A 20,136-nucleotide genomic window follows, 5' to 3' on the forward strand; every position below is an offset into this window, starting at 1 on the left:
TAGAGTTGCAAGGGACCTTGGAGGTCTTCTAGTCCAACTCCCGCTCAAACAAGAGAAAATATACCATTTCAGATAAATGATTGCCCAGTCTCTTTTTGAAAGCCTCTAGTGATGGAGCACCCACAGCTTCTGAAGGCAGATTGTTCCATTGGTTGATTGCTCTCACTGTTAGGAAATTCCTCCTTAGTTCTAGGTTGCTTCTCTCCTTGGTTAATTTTCATCCATTGTTTCTCATCTGCTTTGGAAAATATTTTGACCCCCTTGTCTTTATAGGAGCCCCTCAAATATTGGAAAACAATTATCATGTCACCCTTAATTCTTCTTTTCATTAGACTAGACATACACAATTCTTGCAATAGTTCTTCATATGTTTTAGCCTCCAGTCCCCTAATTATCTTTGTTGCTCTTCTCTGCACTGTTTTTAGAGTCCCAACATCTTTTTTATACTGGGGTGTATCTTTTGATCTTCACCTTTCCAAGAAAAATGCAGAGAACATGACACCATCGGTCCACCTACACCAAAGTCGGAGTAACAAGTCAAATCAAAGTGTAAAACCCTAGTCCATGTCCTGCTTTTAATGTGACAGATTTATCTGTCAGTAATGGTAACTTCATTTATGTGGATTACTCCATAGTAAATACACCTATCTGACCTAATCCTAAAATAATTGCTTCAACTAGGAATAGCTATTGATTTGCTTGCTTTTTGGTTCAAAGCCTATAGAATCTCTTAAGTTCCACTCAAGTTAATAAAACCTACTTCTGAGTAGTTATAGTACTGCACTAAAAAAAGCTCTCCTCATCTATAATTCCATATCTATTTTCCTGATTATAAGACTAATAAAATCTGACTAATCATGCAATTCTTCACAAGTGTGGAAATGTTTTACAGAGTCCAGTGGACATAAAGAGGATTCAATAACTGGATGTTTTGAGCAAGTGACATCCAAACTTTATGGACATTTGAAAATATTTAAAGGCATTACAACATAATAGCATACAGTATGTTTCCTTGCAATATTCAAATGTTACAAAGAAGTGAAAACTGTTGATATACTAATTTAGCAGATCCAAAGAGAAATGCATTTATATTTCTAGGTGTGCATTCTTTCAGAGAATAACCACAGTTAATTTAATGACAACTTAACTACTCTATGTAATAATTACAATTTGGAACTAGCCAGTTTGACTTGTATTGCATTCCTTCATTATGGTAATATAATAATATAATATAATAATACATAATCAAACTGTTGGATTTGCCTTCACAATATCGGCACCTTCTCTTGGATAAAATAAGATGACCCCAGAAAAACAATGCATTTTTGCTGGGAAGAAGGCAATCTTTCCTCCATTTTGGCAACCTCTTGGGTGAAGACAAGAAATTGATGTTTTTTGCTGAAATTTGTTGAGTCTCTGAAGTTTTTAAAACAAAACAATTGATCAAAACTTAAAGGAGTCTCCTAGTCCTGCTGTTATTTTAGTTCAAAAACGATGGAAACAAGGCTGGCTTAATTGCAGCCTTTGGCCATCAGATTTTGGAAACGTGATTTTGGAAGGCCAAGGGAGCAATGAAAGAAGAGCTACCAATTCTTGATGTTAGGAATTAAGTGGCAATGTTAAAAAGTGCACTTAGTATTGACCACTGCTATTTTCGGGCTAAAGCAGCAGCAAAAAGCCCCAAGACTCCTAAGGGATTTTTTTTTCAAATTCTTTCTCCTATAAAGTTTTCCTTTCTAAGTACCAGTCTTATCTATCTCCCCACCCCACTCCTGCAACTGCAGACAAAATAGAAATAGGTAGTATTTTTAGTGGGAAAGCATACTTGGAGTTTCCAACCAAGAGTAAAGCTTCATAAAATTATTCTGTGAGTATGTAAGAATAGAGTATTTATCTGGTTTTATTTTCATTTTTTTAAAATGACCAATAATAGGCATGCTGCTTTTTCATATACCCGACCCGACCTCTGGGTTTCTTCCCCTAAGTGTGTGGCAATATGTCAATCAAGATTCTCAGTCATCCAGATAGAGTTGCCTGGAAGATGAATCACAGCAACTGGAGTTCTTTTCTTTTTTTATTTGAAACATTTTGTTGTTTATCCAAAAAGCTTCTTCACTCTGGTTCAGACTGAAGAAGCTACTCGGATAAGCAGTGTAACATTTCAAGCCAAATAGTAATAGAAATAGAAATAGAAATAGTAATGAGGAGGAGGAGGAGGAGGAGGAGGAGGAGGAGGAGGAGGAGGAGGAGGAGGAGGAGGAGGAGGAGGAGGAGGTATTTCTTAAAGCAAAAATCTTCTTGTATTCCATCAAGGGAAAATTGCAGCATAGAATCAGACAGGAAGAATTTTATTTTCCCAGATTTATAAAACAAACGTTGCATTCAAATTATCAAAATCTCACTATGAATAACCTAAACTACACAATGTTGGCATTAAGCACATGATGAAAATTACAGCACTTTGCCTCAATTTCCGTAATTTGTATAATGACATAAACTGGCACAAATGGTGTGAATAGCGATATTTGTATAATGGCCTCATCGCCAAAGTGACATAATAACGCACAATTTGAATCATTTGCTTAAAGAATACATTACCCCAATGTCGTACTCACCATGATTACCTAATTTCAGATTTAACGGACAATCTTGAATAACAGACACAATCTCCCCTGAATGAGTCTCTTAAAACAAAGTAATAATTTCAAGTGTTTCACTGAAATAAAACAAACAAAACTTCTTGAAAGCCAATAGAAATCTTTATTATTTTGTACTTTATTTAAACCTTTCCAGGTTCTACCCATACTTGTCACTTATAGACTAGGTTAATTTTGGGGAGATCTCTTTGTGCTGTTTGCAAATATGTTTTTTTCAGGAAATATTGGCAACAGGCAGAAACATCTGTTGTGTGAAAGAAATGTTTTAGCTCGCTGTACAATGCTCATATTTTATTTCTATCCAGAGAATAAATGATATACATTAACTTCTCAGGAATCCAAGCTTGTCCCCCTTCCTTGAATTAAATTGTTCAGTGAAAAGCTTTGGTCAATTATATTTTGGCTAGTTACCTGCTAGTTCTCCATCCTGAGATATCTGCTTGCCCCAGCGAAAACAGTGCTCACTTATTGACTCGAAAGCTTATTTACTGAAAAGCAACTGTTATAAATAAAACCGCAGTTTTATGAAGACATATACGGTAGTCATTATATCTTACTAGGCCAAAGGCCGCAACAAAAATAAACCACACAAATGCTGATGGTAATAGACATACAACAGGCAAGCTGAATATACAAACATTTTTATCATCATTATCTCTTCTACCAACACATTAGATAAAGCGCCAACAGAAATGGAGTAACAAAGAAACTACAGTTGGAAATATTATGGTCAGGGGTGCAGGTGGGAGATGGCGCTCTGGGAGGTATTTCTAAACATCAGAAAAGCCTTACAAAATGGAAAAAAATATCCAAAACAACTCATAAAATGAATTTATACAGGTAATCCTCGACATATGCTTAGCTGAATGTTCGATGTTACAATGGACCTACCTTGGGAATAGTTATGACTTGGAGTCAACTTTCCATCTGTGACAGCCCCCTGCACTGTCACAGAACTGAACTTCATGTGCTTGGCATGTATTGCTGTTTGTAGTGTCCTGCAGTCATGTGACTGCACTTTACTATAGTTTTATCCAAAGCCAGCAATTCTGGTTTTGGGCAAAATCGTCCCCATAGAAAACCAACAACCACAAATTCATTTAACGACTCTGGTGATTCACTTAACAACCACTGCAAAAAAGGTCATAAAATCAAGTGACCAATCCATTTTATGACTGTTACATCTTACAGTCATGATGAACAGTGTCTATTATGGTCACGGTCATACATTGAGGACTATCTGTAGGGAGAAAGAAATGCTACAAGCTCTAAATATCCTTTACTTCTTAGAAATACAAATCATGAGCATTCTAGAACTGTCAGAACTAAAGTAGCCAAGATTCACTGGAGAAGAGAAATGGAAATTTGGGTTGTGGGAAAGGAAGGAAAGGGAATATCCTGAAGGGTGGAAATCTAAGGTGTAACAAGGCTATTAGAATGTGAGAAAAAAATAAGATATTTTGTTGCCACTTGAATTATATTCTTTGTAGAGTCCCCCCCGTCCAGTCATTTCAGATTCTAGAAGGCAGGTGCTCATCTCTGTTTCTTAGCCAAGAGAGCCAGTGTTGTCCAAAGACATTTCTGTGGTCATGTGGCCAGCATGTCTATATGCCGAGGTGCAGGTAAGGCTGTTACTTTCCCACTGAAGTGGTACCTATTTATCTACTTGCATTTACATGCTGTCAAACTGCTAGGTGGGCAGGAGCTGGGGTAAATAACAGGAACTCACCCCTTCACATGATGCATCTTTAACAACCGAGCTATTGCACTCCTTATGATATTTCTAGCATATCTAACTGTCTTAGGCTCCCCTTATTTCAGTCATAATCTTGCTGCTCTCTTTAAGTTACTCACCTGCAAACCTAGATCTGAGATATGCTCACAGTTCTCGCCAAGATGTTATTTGTATCTTTCTTTAACAAGTAGAAGATTGAGATCTTATTCTGCAAAGATGGCAGACAGAAAAACTAAGGCTCCTTAATAAATGATGTTCTTGTCTCTCAGGTGGCACCAAATTACAGTGGGTGGGCCTAAAATGAGAACCTGTCCAGACCATGCAGTCTCCAGTATTTTGACTAATAACACTATGTTCCCAAAGACATTTTTGGAAGAAGCGGCTGTCATTGCACATTGTTCCTCTAATGAGGAGAAAGGGGGAGAAATTATAAAATGCTTCCTCGCTCTACAGAGAGGGAAAGGAAAGAGGAGATCTGATTCTGTCTAACACCTTTCACCCTTTTGCTAGAACAGTCTCATTAGGTAGAAGAGACAACGATAATTGTATCTAGGGTAAATTAGGGCAGGGAGACGTCCAGGTTGAGAGTCGATCGGACAATATCTGCAAGTGGATAGTCAACCTCTTTTGCCAATAGAAACCCATTCGAATAACAAGGTATCACAAATCTGACAAAGGGAAAAGCAACTGGAAGGGTATCGTGAGGCGAGGGATGGGCTGGAGCTGTTAGGAGGCACACCATCGCTCTGTTCAGAGCCTGTCACACTGATATTATCATGAGAACCTTTTACTCCCAGGAGGCGAACAAGAAAAGCATCACTTTAATTGGAAAGTAGAATTACCTTCCCTTGGTCATAGAGAAGGAAAAGGCTCAACACTTCCTTATTTTCTGAGCCAAACAAAAGAGGGAGCCCATCTGCCTCTCAGTTATTTGCCACACAGGCTACAGCCTTTAGTGGGATGGGGAGGGGGGTTTAGCCAGCATCGCAAGGTTTCTCAGCATGGATCACTAAAACTTTAGCCCATATTACAAGATCCCGGACAGAAATACCTTAAAATCCAGAAGAAGAAGAAAAATCTCATGTGAATGCTCCAGTCATTTCACTATTCCCACGTGAAAGGAGAGCAAAACATTTTTAAGAGGGGCGTGCTCATGACATGTCAATCTTTTTAGAAGAAACGTTTTGGCAGGACAATGGGCAAACTCTGGCCTTTAGAAAGGGAAGCAATAAAAGCATGCACTCAAAGTAGGATGCTCTGGAGAAACCCAATACACCTTCTTCTGCAACTCTACATATCTGTAAATACTACCATTCTGCTTTCACTGTTTTCAAAACCAGCTCCATAGGTTTGTTGCAATTGCAAGCTTTACTAGTGAGAAAAGAGCAAAAGTAATTTCTTAGTAAAGATCCAGGATAGCCTGATAATTTATTACTCTGTGTTTATGGAGAACTATTACTAACTTTGTAGTTATTCTGCAGGCACTTATTTCATTATTTAGAAAAATATGTATTACTTGATTTATTAGATTTATATGCTGCCCAGCTCTGCAGTAAGGCAACTCTGGGTGGCTTACAAAGAGTAAAAAGTTAAATAAAAAAGCAATTAAAAATTTAAAAGCTATGCAGGTAGTCCTCAACCTACAACCATTCATTTAGTGACTGTTTAGAATAGAATAGAATAGAATAGAATAGAATAGAATAGAATAGAATAGAATAGAATAGAATAGAATAGAATAGAATAGAACTGGAAGGGACCTTAGAGGTCTTTTAGTCCAGCCCCCTGCTCGAGCAAGAGAACCTATACCATCTCCAGTGATGGAGCGCCCACAATTTCTGAAGGCAAGCTGTTCCACTGGTTAATTTTCCTCACTGTTAGGAAGTTTCTCCTTAATTCCAGGTTGCTTCTCTCTTTGATCAAATGATTTCCAACCATTGTTTCTTGTCCTGCCATCTGGTGCTTTGGGGAATAATTTGACCCCCTCTTCTTTGTGGCAGCCCCTCAAATACTGGAATGCTGCTATCATGTCACCCCTACTTCTTCTTTTCTTTAGACTAGCCAAACCCAAGTCCTGCAGCCCTTCTTCATATGTTTTAGTCTCCAGGCCTTGAATCATCTTGCTTGCTCTTCTCTGAACTTTTTCCAAGATCTCAACATCTTTTTTGTAGTATAGTGACCAAAATTGGTTGCAGTATTCCAGGTGTGGTCTCACTAGGATTTTATAAAGTGGTACTAATACTTCATGTGATCCTGATTCTATGCCTCTGTTTATATAATCCAGGATTGTACTAGCTTTTTTGGCTGCTGCTGCACACTGCTGGCTCATAGTCAAGTGATCGTCCACTAGGACTCCAAGATTCCTCTCACAGTTACTGTTTTTGAGCCAGGTCTCACTTAATCTGTACTTATATCTTTGACTTTTCCTGCCTAAATGTAAAACTTTGCTTTTCTCCACATTAAACTCATTTTGTTGGATAGGGTCCATTGTTCCAGTTTGTCAAGATCTTTTTGAATCCTGAGCTTGTCTTCTGAGGTGTTGGCTATTGCTGCCAGTTTAGTGTCATCTGCAAATGTGATGAGTTCCCCTCATCTAAGTCATTGATGAAGATGTTGAAGAGTACTGGGCTTAAGACAGAGCTTTGTGGTACTCCACTGCTTACTTCTCTCCATGTGGATGTAGTGCCAATGAAGACTACTCGTTGGGTATGGTTTGTCAGCTAGCTACAAATTCATCTGGTGGTGATGTTGTCTATTCCACCTTTTCTAGCTTACCAAGCAGTAGATTGTGGTCTACTTTGTCGAATGCCTTACTGAAATCTAAGTATACTATGTCCACAGCATTTCATTTGTCTACTAATTTGGTCACTTTACCAAAGAATGAAATAAGATTGGTTTGGCATGATCTGTTTTTAACAAACCCATGCTGTCTGCCAGTTATAACTTTGTTTGCTTCAAACTTTGTTTGAAGTTACAACTGCATTGAAAAAAGTGAGTGATGACTATTTTTCACCCAACTGTTGCAGCATCCCCATGCTCACGTGATCAGAATTTGGATATTTGGCAACTGGCTCATATTTATGACAGTTGCAATGTCCCAGGGTCACGTGATCACCTTTTGTGATCTTCTGACAAATAAAGTCAACGGGGAAGTCAGATTCACTTAAATTTTAAAAGTTTTAAGTTCAAAGCAGACTGTTCTAATCAACCAGAACTGTTCCAATTGTAAAATTACCCCATTGTGAGTTCAAAATACTTTTTATAAACTGTAACCATCAGTGAGGTCCAATTTAAACCCAAAACTATTGTTTCAAGGAGCAGTTCAAGTTCAAAGCACATTAAATATAAATCTTTTGGCTCATCATTTTAAATCACCACATAAAATTTAGAGGTTGTTAATACAAGCATAGGAAAAGTTAACAAAATTATGATGTATCTTATTTAGGGAACAATTGCAGGATTATAGCAATCTGACAAATGTAGTTAATGTGTTAATGGCAATAATGTAAATTTGTAAAAATTTTATTACTTTTATAATAACCCATTTTATAATAATCTATTTTGATGGAATATTTGATCAGTGTAAAAACAAAATCAGCTTGCATTTTGCCTTTTTATTTGTGGTTCCTTGGTCTATTAGTCATTTCTTCCTTTGATCCTGACACCGAAACATATGTTCTGAAATAAAAAAAAAAAAAAAAAATTACTCCTAACATTTACAAGGGCTACGTACTGAGCTCATATGATTTAACAATAAAGTTGGCTGTTTGGAAAGCTGTAACTTCTTTATAAACGGAAATGTGCAAAATGTTTGCTTACAAATACTATCTTATAAAATGTCACTTGTAGGTAATTTTAAAAAGAAGCTAAGCAATCCTGTGCTTAATACTTCCATTGTGAACCTAAAGTTACATTTAAATGAGCAGAGGGGACAGATCCTAAGCACAGGAGTAGATTCCTTTAACAACCACTTCATTTCACGAGGAAGTTGCTGGTTGCAAGTGTGGTCACTAAGCAAGGACAACCTATATTCTGAGGCAAGATCAACAGGCAAAGCAATGTGGAAGGAATTCTCTCTATTACATTAAACACGGGGGGGGGGTGTTCTTTCCTCCTTTCCTTTCTAGATTATATATTGCAGAACCTCTGCCTTTAGCATGTTTTGTAGGTTTCACAACAAATCAAACATTGCAACAGCTTGGGTCCCTGTAATTGCAAGGACGGAATGCAAGTTCTATCACATGTGTCCGTTCTGGTCCCTTAAGCAATGCAAATGAACTCAAGCAACGTGGACTGAGTCCATATTAAATGAATGGTGTCTACTATGACTAGCAGAAATTGTAGCCTCCAATCTTGCTTCCCCCCATTCTCTCATGGATCGATAAAACTTTATTACCCTGCTCAGTTTTTAAAATCCCATTCAAATCCACATTCATTAGCACAAAAAAGGTCATCGCGGCTGTTTCTTCCAATGGGATGGATAATTTTGAGCTGTCCTGAACATTAAACAAACCAATTTCTTTTTACACATTGGAAAGGAAACTGCTTTGCATCTGATATATATAATCCCCTATCTTATTAAAGTATTTCAGGGGAAAATGTCAACCTTGTTCATCAGAAGGGAAAATAGTATGCTATTCAAAACATGTCTTTTCTTTTTCTTTTTGGTAAGACACAACAATAGTGCCTACTCTTCTTTTTATATAAGAGAGTCCAAGACTTAATTGCAACCAAGGCTTATTATAACCTTCAAGGGCTGTTTCTCTCCGTATTCCATATTGCAGGAATAAGTTCTTCTGAAATAAGAATAACTGGGAAGAGGGGAGGAATTTGTTTAAACATCCTATGAGAGTCTTTCCTATTACTTCCTAACTTCATTCTGATGAGATCTATAGAAATAGCCCAGAAATTAGTGCATTTTCCTCCAAACGCACATATACACAACAAGTACAACACAGCCATCCTACCTTTGAGAGCACCACTGCCCAGGTACTTGGGAAAATAACAGATGAAAACAGAACTTTTCTAGAAATTCCCCAGTGCCATTGTAACTTTGAACAGACACTAAATGAACTGTCAAGAACTACCTGTAAAGCATGGGGTTGTGTAGAGTGACTTTGAACAAGAATGATGAGGGGAATAGCAGTCACAATTATTCTTTTCCCCATATGACACTATCACGAAGGACAGAGCAGGAGATCATTCTGGATCTCTCTTTCATTTCCTATTCTCAGAGTAAGGTTTATTCAAATTTATTGAATGGAAGTGCCAAATTTAGGAAGAAAAGTGTCAAAAGTACTATTATAACAGCAGGTGGTACAGCAGAAAGGAAAACTCTGTGTGTGTGTGTGTGTGTGTGTGTGATTTAAACACAAGACTTAAACATTTAATTGTGTTCTAATACACTCCTTTTAGTATGGGAAGAAATGTCAACATTACACAGATCCACACAATTCTTTGATATGGACATTTCAACGGAATCTATTGCATGGAATCAGTCCCACACCAGTTTCAATTTAATGAATGCCTTCATCTAAATGCTAGCCAAAAAGATGTTGTAGAATTGAAATGATTGTTTCTACTATTTCTATTTTTGAAAGCTATTAGATACAAATGAATAATGATCTGTAGGCGCTTGTGAATGAGTGTCTACATATATACATACACATACCTACAGTATATACAGTATACACAAACATATATCCATCCAGTTTAGTTTGGTTCTATCTAGATGATAGATAGATAGATAGATAGATAGATAGATAGATAGATAGATAGATAGATAGATAGATAGATAGATAGATAATTTGATTTGCTATAATATTCTTCCTTTATTCAACTTACATTGGGACTCTTCCACCTAAAGATACATGAAGTCATCTCCAAAAGACTTGAATGGATAGAGCCCTCAGATTGCTTCATCCTAATGCAAATGGAGCCTGAAATTGTGTTCTCTTGCCCAGTTCTACCAGTGGCAATTTTGACTTTCTGAGTCCAACTGTGCAACTTCTGTGCCGTACTTTAATTTGGTCTAGCCCACAGGTTGGCAACCTGCGGCTCCAGAGCCGCATGTGGCTCTTTGAGCCTTCCCCTGTGGCTCCCAGCCTCCTCTGCCTTTGCAGAGAGAGACAGAGACAGAGAGAGGCAATTGCACTTCCCTGCTTTTCTCTCTCTCTCTCTCTCTCTCTCTCTGTGTGTGTGTGTGTGTGTGTGTGTAAAAGAGAGTGCACTCACAGTGTTCTCCGAGGAGCTGAAAAACTTACTGGGCAGAGCTCCTCCCTTTGCTGCATCTCTGCAGGAAGCAGGAAGCAGGAAGGGCAGGAGAGAGCTAGCTAGCCCAGCTAGGCTTACTCAGGAATTCTGGGAGTTGAAGTCCATGAGTCATAAAAGAGACGAGGTTGCTTACCCCTGAACTTGTTGGACAACAGCTTGAAGCTTGCCAGGTGAGCAGCAGATAGGAGGGGGGGAGAAAGAGGGGGGGGAGGGAGAGAGAGAGAGGAAAGAGAGAGAGAAAGAAAGAGAGTGGGGGAAGAGGAGTGGCAGACCAAGGGCAGATAGAGAGGGAGGGAGAGAGAGAGACAGAGAGAGACCCTTTTGACATCTAAAATGAAGATAACACTGCATATATCCTTTTTTTACATTTGTGTGTATGTAATTTTATTCTCTTAAAGCATTCTCTTGATGATCATTGTTTTAATAGTATGGATATTCCCAAGAGTCATATTTTTACTTTTATTTTTAATGTGTATATATATATATACGTATACATATACATATACATATACATATACATATACATATATATATACGTATACATATACATATACATATACATATACATATACATATATATATACATATACATATACATATATATGTAGGTCTTTGGTTGTTCGGGTTTTCTCCCACGTAAAATTGGAAGTGTCTTGGCGACGTTTCGACGAAGTCTCATTCGTCATCTTCAGGCTGGTGTTTTCGGCTTCGTGCTTCTAGGAGCAATGTGTGATCGTAGCTGTTTCTTCCTTTTAACTGCCAGTGGGGGTATGAAATGATTGGATGAGAGCTTGGCTGTGTTCTGATTGGATGGAGGTGTGTTCTGATTGGTTAGGGGCTTGGCTGTGCTCTGATTGGATGGGGGCTTGGCTGTGCTCTGATTGGATGGGGGAGTGTTCTGTTTGGGTGGGGGCTTTATTGTTCTCAGTTTAGTATGAGTTGCAGGGGGGGTTAAAATGGTGAACTGCATTGCTATTTTTTGGCTTCGCATTCGTGGTCATGCCTCATCTTCATGGTGGGTGTCAGTTTGCTTCATGTATGGATTGGAGGGGGTTTAAAGTGGCTAATTATGCAGCTGTGGTCTGGCTTCTGGTTTGTGGTCGTGCCTCATCATCGGTGTGGGTTTGGGTTTGTTTTTTTTTGGTGATGTGTGTGGTGGTGACATCCTGTGTGGTTTTTGTGAGTGTGGGTCTGGTATCATTTTTGTGTTAGGGAGTCGTTTGTCAATAAGGGCGGGTTTCCAAATGGCTGGTAGGCGGGAGGTATCATCTCGCTTGTTCATGCTGTGTGGGCGTTTTTCTATCTCGATGGCTTCTCTGATTATTCTGTTATTAAAATGTTCATTTTTGGCAATGGTTCTGGTATTTTTAAAGTCAATTTCGTGTCCTGTGGCTTTAAGGTGTTTGACCAGGGAAGATGTTGGTTCCTCTTTTTTGACTGAGTTCTTATGTTCTTCAATGCGTGCACTTATTCTTCTGTTGGTTTGTCCGATGTATATGGTGGGACAAGTGGTGCATGGGATTTCGTATACTCCTTGATTTTCTAATTCAATTTTATCTTTGGGGGTTCTAAGGATGGTGGATATTTTTCTGTTTGTGCAGAATGCTGTTTTGATGTTGTGTTTATGAAGGATCTTACTGATTCTGTCTGTGGTGCCTTTTATGTATGGGGGGAGGGCTTTGCCGTTTTCTTGTTCTTTGTCTTGGATTTTGGTGGGGGTTTCTTTTTGGATTAGGTTTGTAATCTTATTTCTATGGAATCCATTGGATGTTAGTACATTTGTGAGAGTGTGTAGTTCGGGTTTTAGGTGTTGTTCGTCAGCTAAGCGTTTTGTTCTGGAGATGAGTGTCTTGGCTACAGAGTTGATCTGTGATGGGTGGTGGTGTGAGAGAGCGTGCAGATAGCGGTTTGTGTGTGTTTTCTTCTGGTAGATGGTGTGTCCTATGGAGCCATTGGATTTCTGTGACTAAGACATCCTAGGAAGGGAAGTCGGTATGTTAGTTTCATTGTTTCCATGGTGAACTGATTTTGGGGTGTAGGCTGTTGAGGTGTGAGTGAGGAAGTGTCCGTTTCTGTCCTGTGTGGCCAGATTATGAAGGTGTCGTCTACGTATCTGAGCCAGAGTTTGGGTTTGTGATCCGATTTTTCTAGAGCTTGGGTTCAAAGTGTTCCATGTAGAGGTTTGCAATGACAGGTGAGAGGGGTGATCCCATGGGTGCTCCTTCTATTTGTTTGTATTTTTGTCCATTATAGATGAAGTATGTGTTGGATAGGCAGTGGTTGGTCAGATCTAAGATGTGTTTGGGGGGGTTATATTTGTTTTGAATAGCTGTCAAGGCTTCTTTGATAGGCACTTGGGTGAAGAGGGATACGACATCGAAGCTCACTAGTAGGTCGCTGGGCTGTAAGTTTTGTTTCTTTATGATCTCTATAAACTGGAATGAGTTTTTTACGTGTGAGGTGATGGATTCTGCATAGGGCTGTAGTTTGTTGGCGAGAAAATTTGGCTAGGTTTTGTAGAGTGAGCCTAGGGAGTGACATAGGTCTGAGTGGTGTCCTTCCTTTGTGATCTTGGGGGAGCACCATAGAGTTTGGCGGGCATCTGGATGATTTCTCTCTGGGAATGATTCTTGTCTGGATCTCTTCGCTAATGGGGGAGGCTTTTATTTTGGATTTGGTGGTTTTTTCCAGGTAGGTGGTGGGATCTGTATTTAGGGGTTTGTATGTGGAGTCTTGGAGTAGGTTGGTTAATTTGGTTTGGTAGTCAGATGTGTTCATAACCACCGTGGCGTTGCCCTTGTCTGCTGCTAGGATTATTATGCTGGTGTCTTCTTTCAGGTTACGTAGTGCTGTCTGTTCCTCTTTGGGTAAGTTGCTTTTGGGTGGCTTGCTGGTGCAGAGGATGTTGGTGATTTCGAGTCTGATTCTGTTGGCGTCGTCGGGGTTGATTTTAGTCAGGCTGGTTTCAACTCCAAATATAATGGTTTCAGTGGGGATGTGTTTGGGAGCGGACTGCAAAGTGAATCCTTGGAAAGGACATGGTCGGTTTGTGAGGATCCTATCTGACGAGGTTATGCACTGTTGTTCATGTGGCTGTGAGGGAGGAGGGGTTGGTTTCTTGGTGTTTCTGTAGTCTCGGAGTTGTTGGTGTGGATATGTCTTGAGGGTGGTCTGTGTTTCGGCTCTCCAGGACGGCGAGTTGTTTGGATTGTCCCAAAGTGCGGGGTGGGATCTTGTTGCTGAGTTTGAGGTGGAGTGTGAGGAGATATGAGGAGGACACCTTCATAATCTGGCCACATGGAAAAGAAAAACTGGACAACTTCCTCACACACCTCAACAGCCTACACCCCAAAATACAGTTCACCACGGAAACAGAAGCTAATAACCAACTTCCCTTCCTGGATGTCTTAGTCTACAAGAAATCCAATGGCTCCCTAGGACACACCATCTACCAGAAGAAAACACACACAAACCGCTATCTGCACGCTCTCTCACATCACCACCCAGCACAGATCAACTCTGTAGCCAAGACACAAACGCTTAGCTGACGAACAACACCTAAAACCCGAACTACACACTCTCACCAATGTACTAACATCCAATGAATTCCATAGAAATAAGATTACAAACCTAATCCAAAAAGAAACCCCCACTAAAATCCAAGACAAAGAACAAGAAAACGGCAAAGCCCTCCTCCCATACATAAAAGGCACCACAGACAGAATCAGTAAGATCCTCCATAAACACAACATCAAAACAGCATTCTGCACAAACAGAAAAATATCCACCATCCTTAGAAACCCCAAAGATAAAATTGAATTAGAAAATCAAGGAGTATACGAAATCCCATGCACCACTTGTCCCACCACATACATCGGACAAACCAACAGAAGAATAAGTGCACGCATTGAAGAACATAAGAACTCAGTCAAAAAAGAGGAACCAACATCTTCCCTGGTCCAACACCTTAAAGCCACAGGACATGAAATTGACTTTAAAAATACCAGAACCATTGCCAAAAGTGAACATTTTAATAACAGAATAATCAGAGAAGCCATCGAGATAGAAAAACACCCACACAGCATGAACAAGCGAGATGATACCTCCCACCCTACAGCATTTGGAAACCCGCCCTTATTGACAAACGACTCCCTAACACAAAAAATGTACCAGACCACACTCACAAAAACCACACAGGAGGTCACCACCACACATCCACGCAAAAAACAAACCAAAGCCACACCGATGACGAGGCACGACCACAAACCAGAAGCCAGACCACAGCTGCATCATTAGCCACTTTAAACCCCTCCAATCCATACATGAAGCAAACTGACACCCTCCATGAAGAGGAGGCACGACCACGAACGCGAAGCCAGAAAATAGCAAGGCAGCCCAAAATCTTAAACCCCTCTGCAACTCAGACTAACCTGAGCACAACCAAACAGAACACTCCCCCAGCCAATCAGAGCACAGCCAAGCCCCTAACCATTCAGAACACACCTCCACCCAATCAGAACACAGCCAAGCTCCCACCCAATCAGTTCATACCCCCACTGGCAGTTAAAAGGAAGAAACAGCTAAGACCACACATTGCTGCTCAATGCACGAAGCTGAAAGCACCAGCCTGAAGATGACGAATGGGACTTCGTCGAAATGTCGCCAAGACACTTCCAATTTTACGTGGGAGAAAACCCGAACAACCAAAGACCTACATACAAATATCCGCGAAAACCTCAGAAAACAAATATCAAACCTCTACGGGGAGGAAATCCACCATCTGACCAGGACCTATGAAAAACTTGAAGTCCAAAGAGCTTCCATTTTATGCGACCTCGCATTCCTACGCAACTGCCGAGATCAAAATCTAATCCCCACATGTTTCCAACTGAAATTCCACTCCAACTCTGCAGCCACCAAACGATCCTGAAAAGAACAGAATTGGCCCTAATCAGAAATGAACTTCACACAAAAAGATTCCTCCTAGACCGAATTAACAAAGATCTCCTCACACTCCACCTCAAACTCAGCAACAAGATCCACCCCGCACTTTGGGACAAATCCAAACAACACGCCGTCTGGAGAGCCGAAACACAGACCACCTCAAGACAGATACACACACCAACAAACTCCGAAGACTACAAGAACACCAGAAACAAACCCCTCCTCCCTCACAGCCACACATGAAACAAACAGTGCATAACATCTCAGATAGGATCCTCACCAAAGCCGAAACCAATGTCCTTTCCAAAGGATTCAACTTTGCAGTCGCTCCCAAACACATCCCCACTGAAACCATTATATGTGGAGTTGAAACCAGCCTGACCAAAATCAACCCCGACGACGCTAACAGAATCAGACTCGAAATCACCAACATCCTCTGCACCAGCAAGCCACCCAAAAGCAACTTACCCAAAGAGGAACAGACAGCACTACGTAACCTGAAAGAAGACACCAGCATAATAATCCTACCAGCAGACAAGGGCAACGCCACGGTGGTTATGAACACATCTGACTACCAAACCAAATTAACCAACCTACTCCAAGACTCCACATACAAACCCCTAAATACAGATCCCACCACCTACCTGGAAAAAACCACCAGATCCAAAATAAAAGCCTCCCCCATTAGCGAAGAGATCCAGCAAAGAATCATTCCCAGAGAGAAATCATCCAGATGCCCCAAACTCTATGGTCTCCCCAAGATACACAAAGAAGGAACCCCACTCAGACCTATAGTCAGCTCCATAGGCTCACCTCTACAAAACCTAGCCAAATTTCTCGCCAAACAACTACAGCCCTATGCAGAATCCATCACCTCACACGTAAAAAACTCATTCCAGTTTATAGAGATCATAAAGAAACAAAACTTACAGCCCAGCGACCTACTAGTGAGCTTCGATGTCATATCCCTCTTCACCCAAGTGCCTATCAAAGAAGCCTTGACAGCTATTCAAAACAAATATAACCCCCCCAAACACATCTTAGATCTGACCAACCACTGCCTATCCAACACATACTTCATCTATAATGGACAAAAATACAAACAAACAGAAGGAGCACCCATGGAATCACCCCTCTCACCTGTCATTGCCAACCTCTACATGGAACACTTTGAAACCCAAGCTCTAGAAAAATCGGATCACAAACCCAAACTCTGGCTCAGATATGTAGACGACACCTTCATAATCTGGCCACATGGGAAAGAAAAACTGGAAAACTTCCTCACACACCTCAACAGCCTACACCCCAAAATACAGTTCACCATGGAAACAGAAGCTAACAACCAACTTCCCTTCCTGGATGTCTTAGTCTACAAGAAATCCAATGGCTCCCTAGGACACACCATCTACCAGAAGAAAACACACACAAACCGCTATCTGCACGCTCTCTCACACCACCACCCAGCACAGATCAACTCTGTAGCCAAGACACTCATCTCCAGAACAAAACGCTTAGCTGACGAACAACACCTAAAACCCGAACTACACACTCTCACCAATGTACTAACATCCAATGGATTCCATAGAAATAAGATTACAAACCTAATCCAAAAAGAAACCCCCACTAAAATCCAAGACAAAGAACAAGAAAACGGCAAAGCCCTCCTCCCATACATAAAAGGCACCACAGACAGAATCAGTAAGATCCTCCATAAACACAACATCAAAACAGCATTCTGCACAAACAGAAAAATATCCACCATCCTTAGAAACCCCAAAGATAAAATTGAATTAGAAAATCAAGGAGTATACGAAATCCCATGCACCACTTGTCCCACCACATACATCGGACAAACCAACAGAAGAATAAGTGCACGCATTGAAGAACATAAGAACTCAGTCAAAAAAGAGGAACCAACATCTTCCCTGGTCCAACACCTTAAAGCCACAGGACATGAAATTGACTTTAAAAATACCAGAACCATTGCCAAAAGTGAACATTTTAATAACAGAATAATCAGAGAAGCCATCGAGATAGAAAAACGCCCACACAGCATGAACAAGCGAGATGATACCTCCCGCCTACCAGCCATTTGGAAACCCGCCCTTATTGACAAACGACTCCCTAACACAAAAAATGATACCAGACCCACACTCACAAAAACCACACAGGATGTCACCACCACACATCCACGCAAAAAACAAACCCAAAGCCACACCGATGACGAGGCACGACCACAAACCAGAAGCCAGACCACAGCTGCATCATTAGCCACTTTAAACCCCTCCAATCCATACCTGAAGCAAACTGACACCCTCCATGAAGAGGAGGCACGACCACGAACGCGAAGCCAAAAAATAGCAAGGCAGCCCAAAATCTTAAACCCCTCTGCAACTCAGACTAACCTGAGCACAACCAAACAGAACACTCCCCCAGCCAATCAGAGCACAGCCAAGCCCCTAACCATTCAGAACACACCTCCACCCAATCAGAACACAGCCAAGCTCCCACCCAATCAGTTCATACCCCCACTGGCAGTTAAAAGGAAGAAACAGCTAAGACCACACATTGCTGCTCGAAGCACGAAGCTGAAAGCACCAGCCTGAAGATGACGAATGGGACTTCGTCGAAACGTCGCCAAGACACTTCCAATTTTACGCGGGAGAAAACCCGAACAACCAAAGACCTACATATATATATATATATATATATATATATATATATATATATATATATATATATATGTAGGACTTTGGTTGTTCGGGTTTTCTCCCGTGTGTATATATATATATACACACATACACACACACACATACACAAACACACACACACACACCTATAATAAAGGTAAAAAAGGATATATGCAGTGTTATCTTCATTTTAGATATCAAAAGGGTTTTGCAGCTCCCGGTGTTTTATTTTTGGTGGGAAACCAGTCCAAGTGGCTCTTTGAGTGTTTTGGGTTGCCTACTCCTGGTCTAGCCAATATCTGTATTCCTACTGGTCGTTGGTTGGTTTAAGGCATTGACCCCTTAATGGGAGAGTCAAAAAAAAATTATCATAGTATAGTCAGTTAAATACCTGAATTCTAACAGCCAGAATTAGGTTGAAAAGAAAATTACATAAAAGAAGTAGCCATTGAAGGAACCACAAAGATCATTCAAGACAAACTGGTGAGAATAAAAAAAAAACCCTGCAGGGGTAGAAAAGGCAGGGAGCTGAATTCATTCAATTCTGCATCCCAGGCCCACTGGGAAGCATCGTTCTTTGGGAAAGGCTGGTGCACCATTAGTTCAAGGTTGGTTCAGAATCCTAAGGGAAAAAGGTTGGAGAACCTCAAGCGCAGAAGTAATGAAGAAGTCTGTGTGGAGCTGGATTTTCTTTTGCTTCTGAGAACAAACCTGCTTTCCCTGAAGGCTGCATAGAGCTAGCCTTCATTTGGTTGTCAGCAAAATGGAATGAAAGTTAGAAAGAAACAATTTGGCTTGGAGGAAAAATGTAGATGAAATTAATTTCTTGTTAACCATCTAGCTGAACCATCTAGCTTCAGTTTTAAATAGGACCTGACACATTTCTAACAAGTTCAGTCTCTCAATCTCCTTTAAAAAATAATTGCAGCATTAACTGAGCAGACATACATCAACAAGAACTGAATTTGCTTCTTTGTTTCTATCTCTGTCTTCTTTGTTACCAATTATAAATATTTTTGAATCTCTTAATTTCTATCTCTAAATGCCAGCATTACTCCCATATCATAAGGCAAATTCTGATTACTTTCGCTGGGGGAAAGAGATAGGAACAAGCAACCATTGGTCTTTGAAAATCAAAATAGAAATTTTATCAGAATTGTTACCCAGGTAAGCTTTCTTTTCCAGAGATTGTTTTGATTTACATTCCTTTTCTTAACAATTATTTATCTATTAAGCCTTGAGTAAGTTGCTCTTCTAACCAAGCAACTGTCTGAGTTTGAAGTCTGAAACAGAACAAAAAGTTACTTAGATTTTTTTTGAATGGAATTAATAATCTTGAATAGGTCTCAACCTAGAGATTGTTCAGGAAATTATAATTTACCATTTATATATAGCCTTTGTATAATATGTGCATTCCAGATGCAAATTTAGATCATTTCCTAAAGTTTGAGATTATTCCTAAAAGATGCAGGGACTGTCAAACTCTTACCATCCAATGTTTATTATGTTACTCTTCTAACAGAGCACAAGACTCATCTCACTGAGCCCAAATTAACCAGTCAGAGGAGAATTAAATGGTCAGTCAGAACTTCAAAGTGACCATTTTCCAGAAGGCTATAACCATCATACACCCAATCTTCAAGAGAGCTGAGTAAAATTCTCAAGAAAGTTACACAAGTAAACTATATGCCAAATATCTTTCCATAAGCTAGAAGGCCGTTATTGGAGTCTTCTGAATTCCACTTAGGTTATCCCCCTATTGGTCATTGTTTGATATTGTTCCATCTAATTAATAAGTACATTAACATCACCAAGGGAAAAACATGATGTTGCATTTGCA

This window comes from Crotalus tigris, unplaced genomic scaffold, assembly GCF_016545835.1.
Source record: "Crotalus tigris isolate CLP2741 ecotype Arizona unplaced genomic scaffold, ASM1654583v1 scf7180000023635.1308423, whole genome shotgun sequence".
NCBI lineage: Eukaryota > Metazoa > Chordata > Lepidosauria > Squamata > Viperidae > Crotalus > Crotalus tigris.